This window comes from Chiloscyllium punctatum, chromosome 36, assembly GCF_047496795.1.
Source record: "Chiloscyllium punctatum isolate Juve2018m chromosome 36, sChiPun1.3, whole genome shotgun sequence".
Lineage (NCBI taxonomy): Eukaryota > Metazoa > Chordata > Chondrichthyes > Orectolobiformes > Hemiscylliidae > Chiloscyllium > Chiloscyllium punctatum.
Genome location: NC_092774.1, coordinates 73,298,126 through 73,304,125, shown reverse-complemented (window position 1 = coordinate 73,304,125; position 6,000 = coordinate 73,298,126). Strand labels below are relative to the sequence as shown.

Sequence of the window (6,000 nt, the reverse complement as noted above, 5' to 3'; positions counted from 1 at the left end):
TGTTCTGCGAAGCAGTCACCCAGTTTATGCTTCATGCTACGTTGGGGAAACGACACTGTGAGCAGAGAATGCGGTGGAATGAAATAGCAGCAGGGAGACTGGATGAGAAGCAGCTGTTCGGGAAAGTCTTTGCCGCTTGCTCAAATGTATTTCATACTGAGCATGTCTCAGGTCGCTCAAGAGGTCTGGGGCATTACCTGCGTGCGTGCTTTCTGGCTCGTTGGTCTAGGCGTATGATTCTCGCTTAGGGTCTGTTACTGCGCTGATTTGCGAGAGATCCCGGACGAGCCCGTGTTTTTTTTTAACTTGACTTGTGCAAAACTGCCTGATTGACTTTCTCAAAAAGCACCTTCGTGAAACCAGCGTGGGCTGCCTGGAGTACGAATGAGGCAGAAAACAGAGAAATGAAATGGTTGGAGATCGTGTTCAACAAGCTACTTGGATGCTGCCTGAACTGCTGTGCTCTTCCAGCACCACTAATCCAGAATCTGGTTTCCAGCATCTGCAGTCATTGTTTTTACCATAGTGCTCAACAGGTTGACGTGAGTGGTGCGGTGTTTGAGGAATGTCAGCAATCAAGGTAGATTGGAAAATTGGGACAGCTCTCCTCGGAGAACCGAACTTTTCCAAGTCATGAGGGACCTAGAAACAGGAAATAATGTTGTGAAAATGCTCCCACGCCTGAAAGGATCCATAACGATTCGGCAGAATTTTAGAGTCACGAGGAAAAGAAGTAAAAGTGACATTAGGAAGAACGTTTTCGTACAGGGAGTGGTGAGGGTCAGTAAGTCCCTGTCTGACATTGACAAAGAGGAAGATTCAATGGACCCAAAAGGGAATTCGGTGGTCACGTTCAGATGTGCAGATTTCCGCTGAGAAGGCGAGAGAATGAAATGAAACGACTAGAGTCACACGTTTACTTAAGCGTAGAACCAGCAGAGCGAAGGTGGGCCGCAGAGCCTCCGTCTGCGCTGTGACACATGTTGTGATTCAGTGTGAAATCACAGTTCGACCGACAGAATGTGGGAATTTAGAAAAAAGTTTATATTTACACAGCCTCCATACGTCTGCGAAACAGCATATCACACGACAGCAGTGGAGGTCTTTGACATCAGGCTCGAAGGTGCCTGCCGCGTGCCAGACAAAAACCTGAAGTGTTCTGCGCAACGAGCGTCTCCAAGCGGCAGCAGAGTGGCGCAGCGGGAGCGTGCTGGGCCCATAACCCAGAGGTCGATGGATCGAAACCATCCTCTGCTATCGTTCACTGTCACCTTGATCTGCTTTCTTCAGCAAGCTGCCTTTGCATCTACTTGCCGATGTTCATATCGATCCACTCCATTCAAACGGCATGGGTTTTAGAGGTCTCAGTGATATTCTGTTCTTGGTCGGTTTCCTCTGAACTGAATCGCAAAACCGGTTCTCTTCGATGCTAATGAGCTGGTAAAGTTGAAACTCAGACATCGTCCCCCACTATTAGGACGGATACCACCGATTGTGAATAACCTCAGAGAGAGACAAGTGACAGACAGTCGCCGTGGAATCCATGGGCTGAATGGCTTCTGTCTGCGCGACAATGATGCTACGTGTTGCTGAGGGAGCAAAAATGGTTCATTTTTAACCGTCCCTTCCGTGTTGGACTGCCTGCAGTCCCTCAGCTCAGGGCCGTGGGGATGACTCTCAGTGAGTGAAGGTTTCACGCGGATTCTCTTCATCTGGGACACTTGGGGCTCAGATGTTAACTGCTGCGCGGTCGCAGCAAAGAAAGCGATGCCCACTTTGCAATAGACTTTCCGTAAGATTGCTGCGTGAAGACGATTTCTGAACACCAAGCAGGCTGCACAACAATGTGAATTTACCTGGGCGAAGAGTCCTCGGTGTTCATTTCTCTCTGTCCTGCCAGCACAGCATCTTTCTGTCTCTCCGATAACAGACCTTTGGAGAAAGTTCACAATCAAAGTTGTTCATGTTCCCCGCATTAATGTAACTGACACCTCTCACCCCAAGAGTTTCAGAGAGAGAGAGAGAGAGAAAGAGGGAGAGAGAGCAGAAGAGCGAATGGACTCTTACCCTCCCCCAAACCTACATTCCCCCACCCCCCCCCCCCTCCCCCCAGAACAACGTGCAAGTAGAAATAAAATGGTTTAATTATCCGCCAGTGGAGATACTCCTGTTCCTGGGGAAGAGACAAACATCAGCCCCCCCGGGGACAGAATGACAAGCAGATGTTCTGGAAAGGCTTTGCTGCTTGCAATTCTTGCAGCAATGTGGAATGTACTTCACACTGAGCAAGTTTCAGCTGGCTCAGAGTCTCCAATGTTCATTGCTGTGTTTGCCGCCAGCTCAGAGAAAGAACAATAGGCAGGACGCAGGAGTGAATAACGATCCTCGTGAGAGGGCGAATAACTGTTAATGGAGACTGTTAGTGGCTAACAATACGTCGTGTGTCATAGCAGACGAGGTGATAAACAGGAGTCTTTCGTGTGGTAGGGGTCAAGGACATGGGGGGGTTCAGGCCCTATAGTTATAGAACTCGATATTGAAGACCGGAGGGCTGGAAGGGCTCCAAGTGGAAAATGAGATGTTGTTCCTTCATCTGGAGCGAGAACACTGCTGCAAGCCTGAGACAGGGATGTTGGCCAGGGAACAGGGTGATGTGTTAAAGTGGCAGGCAACCGCAAGGTCAGGGCCTTTAGTTTCTGCGGGCAGAAGCGGGATGTTCTGCGAAGCAGTCACCCAGTTTATGCTTCATGCTACGTTGGGGAAACGACACTGTGAGCAGAGAATGCGGTGGAATGAAATAGCAGCAGGGAGACTGGATGAGAAGCAGCTGTTCTGGAAAGTCTTTGCCGCTTGCTCAAATGTATTTCATACTGAGCATGTCTCAGGTCGCTCAAGAGGTGTGGGGCATTACCTGCGTGCGTGCTTTCTGGCTCGTTGGTCTAGGCGTATGATTCTCGCTTAGGGTCTGTTACTGCGCTGATTTGCGAGAGGTCCCGGGTTCAAATCCCGGACGAGCCCGTGTTGTTTTTTAACTTGACTTGTGCAAAACTGCCTGATTGACTTTCTCAAAAAGCACCTTCGTGAAACCAGCGTGGGCTGCTTGGAGTACGAATGAGGCAGAAAACAGAGAAATGAAATGGTTGGAGATCGTGTTCAACAAGCTACTTGGATGCTGCCTGAACTGCTGTGCTCTTCCAGCACCACTAATCCAGAATCTGGTTTCCAGCATCTGCAGTCATTGTTTTTACCATAGTGCTCAACAGGTTGACGTGAGTGGTGCGGTGTTTGAGGAATGTCAGCAATCAAGGTAGATTGGAAAATTGGGACAGCTCTCCTCGGAGAACCGAACTTTTCCAAGTCATGAGGGACCTAGAAACAGGAAATAATGTTGTGAAAATGCTCCCACGCCTGAAAGGATCCATAACGATTCGGCAGAATTTTAGAGTCACGAGGAAAAGAAGTAAAAGTGACATTAGGAAGAACGTTTTCGTACAGGGAGTGGTGAGGGTCAGTAAGTCCCTGTCTGACATTGACAAAGAGGAAGATTCAATGGACCCAAAAGGGAAGTCGGTGGTCACGTTCAGATGTGCAGATTTCCGCTGAGAAGGCGAGAGAATGAAATGAAACGACTAGAGTCACACGTTTACTTAAGCGTAGAACCAGCAGAGCGAAGGTGGGCCGCAGAGCCTCCGTCTGCGCTGTGACACATGTTGTGATTCAGTGTGAAATCACAGTTCGACCGACAGAATGTGGGAATTTAGAAAAAAGTTTATATTTACACAGCCTCCATACGTCTGCGAAACAGCATATCACACGACAGCAGTGGAGGTCTTTGACATCAGGCTCGAAGGTGCCTGCCGCGTGCCAGACAAAAACCTGAAGTGTTCTGTGCAACGAGCGTCTCCAAGCGGCAGCAGAGTGGCGCAGCGGGAGCGTGCTGGGCCCATAACCCAGAGGTCGATGGATCGAAACCATCCTCTGCTATCGTTCACTGTCACCTTGATCTGATCAGCAAGCTGCCTTTGCATCTACTTGCCGATGTTCATATCGATCCACTCCATTCAAACGGCATGGGTTTTAGAGGTCTCAGTGATATTCTGTTCTTGGTCGGTTTCCTCTGAACTGAATCGCAAAACCGGTTCTCTTCGATGCTAATGAGCTGGTAAAGTTGAAACTCAGACATCGTCCCCCACTATTAGGACGGATACCACCGATTGTGAATAACCTCAGAGAGAGACAAGTGACAGACAGTCGCCGTGGAATCCATGGGCTGAATGGCTTCTGTCTGCGCGACAATGATGCTACGTGTTGCTGAGGGAGCAAAAATGGTTCATTTTTAACCGTCCCTTCCGTGTTGGACTGCCTGCAGTCCCTCAGCTCAGGGCCGTGGGGATGACTCTCAGTGAGTGAAGGTTTCACGCGGATTCTCTTCATCTGGGACACTTGGGGCTCAGATGTTAACTGCTGCGCGGTCGCAGCAAAGAAAGCGATGCCCACTTTGCAATAGACTTTCCGTAAGATTGCTGCGTGAAGACGATTTCTGAACACCAAGCAGGCTGCACAACAATGTGAATTTACCTGGGCGAAGAGTCCTCGGTGTTCATTTCTCTCTGTCCTGCCAGCACAGCATCTTTCTGTCTCTCCGATAACAGACCTTTGGAGAAAGTTCACAATCAAAGTTGTTCATGTTCCCCGCAATAATGTAACTGACACCTCTCACCCCAAGAGTTTCAGAGAGAGAGAGAGAGAGAATGAGGGAGAGAGAGCAGAAGAGCGAATGGACTCTTACCCTCCCCCAAACCTACATTCCCCCACCCCCCCTCCCCCCAGAACAACGTGCAAGTAGAAATAAAATGGTTTAATTATCCGCCAGTGGAGATACTCCTGTTCCTGGGGAAGAGACAAACATCAGCCCCCCGGGGACAGAATGACAAGCAGATGTTCTGGAAAGGCTTTGCTGCTTGCAATTCTTGCAGCAATGTGGAATGTACTTCACACTGAGCAAGTTTCAGCTGGCTCAGAGTCTCCAATGTTCATTGCTGTGTTTGCCGCCAGCTCAGAGAAAGAACAATAGGCAGGACGTAGGAGTGAAGAACGATCCTCGTGAGAGGGCAAATAACTGTTAATGGAGACTGTTAGTGGCTAACAATACGTCGTGTGTCATAGCAGACGAGGTGATAAACAGGAGTCTTTCGTGTGGTAGGGGTCAAGGACATGGGGGGGTTCAGGCCCTATAGTTATAGAACTCGATATTGAAGACCGGAGGGCTGGAAGGGCTCCAAGTGGAAAATGAGATGTTGTTCCTTCATCTGGAGCTAGAACACTGCTGCAAGCCTGAGACAGGGATGTTGGCCAGGGAACAGGGTGATGTGTTAAAGTGGCAGGCAACCGCAAGGTCAGGGCCTTTAGTTTCTGCGGGCAGAAGCGGGATGTTCTGCGAAGCAGTCACCCAGTTTATGCTTCATGCTACGTTGGGGAAACGACACTGTGAGCAGAGAATGCGGTGGAATGAAATAGCAGCAGGGAGACTGGATGAGAAGCAGCTGTTCGGGAAAGTCTTTGCCGCTTGCTCAAATGTATTTCATACTGAGCATGTCTCAGGTCGCTCAAGAGGTCTGGGGCATTACCTGCGTGCGTGCTTTCTGGCTCGTTGGTCTAGGCGTATGATTCTCGCTTAGGGTCTGTTACTGCGCTGATTTGCGAGAGATCCCGGACGAGCCCGTGTTTTTTTTTTAACTTGACTTGTGCAAAACTGCCTGATTGACTTTCTCAAAAAGCACCTTCGTGAAACCAGCGTGGGCTGCCTGGAGTACGAATGAGGCAGAAAACAGAGAAATGAAATGGTTGGAGATCGTGTTCAACAAGCTACTTGGATGCTGCCTGAACTGCTGTGCTCTTCCAGCACCACTAATCCAGAATCTGGTTTCCAGCATCTGCAGTCATTGTTTTTACCATAGTGCTCAACAGGTTGACGTGAGTGGTGCGGTGTTTGAGGAATGT

At 49.4% G+C, this 6,000-nt stretch overlaps 2 non-coding genes across 2 annotated transcripts; both read left to right on the top strand.

Annotated features, from left to right (window-relative positions):
- The first annotated feature begins 1,185 nt into the window (after nt 1-1,185).
- On the top strand, nt 1,186-1,257 carry trnam-cau (transfer RNA methionine (anticodon CAU)). Its single transcript has one exon. It is a non-coding gene; the product is annotated as a tRNA-Met (tRNA).
- A 2,655-nt stretch (nt 1,258-3,912) lies between these two features.
- On the top strand, nt 3,913-3,984 carry trnam-cau (transfer RNA methionine (anticodon CAU)). The gene has a single exon. It is a non-coding gene; the product is annotated as a tRNA-Met (tRNA).
- Nucleotides 3,985-6,000: the final 2,016 nt, after the last annotated feature.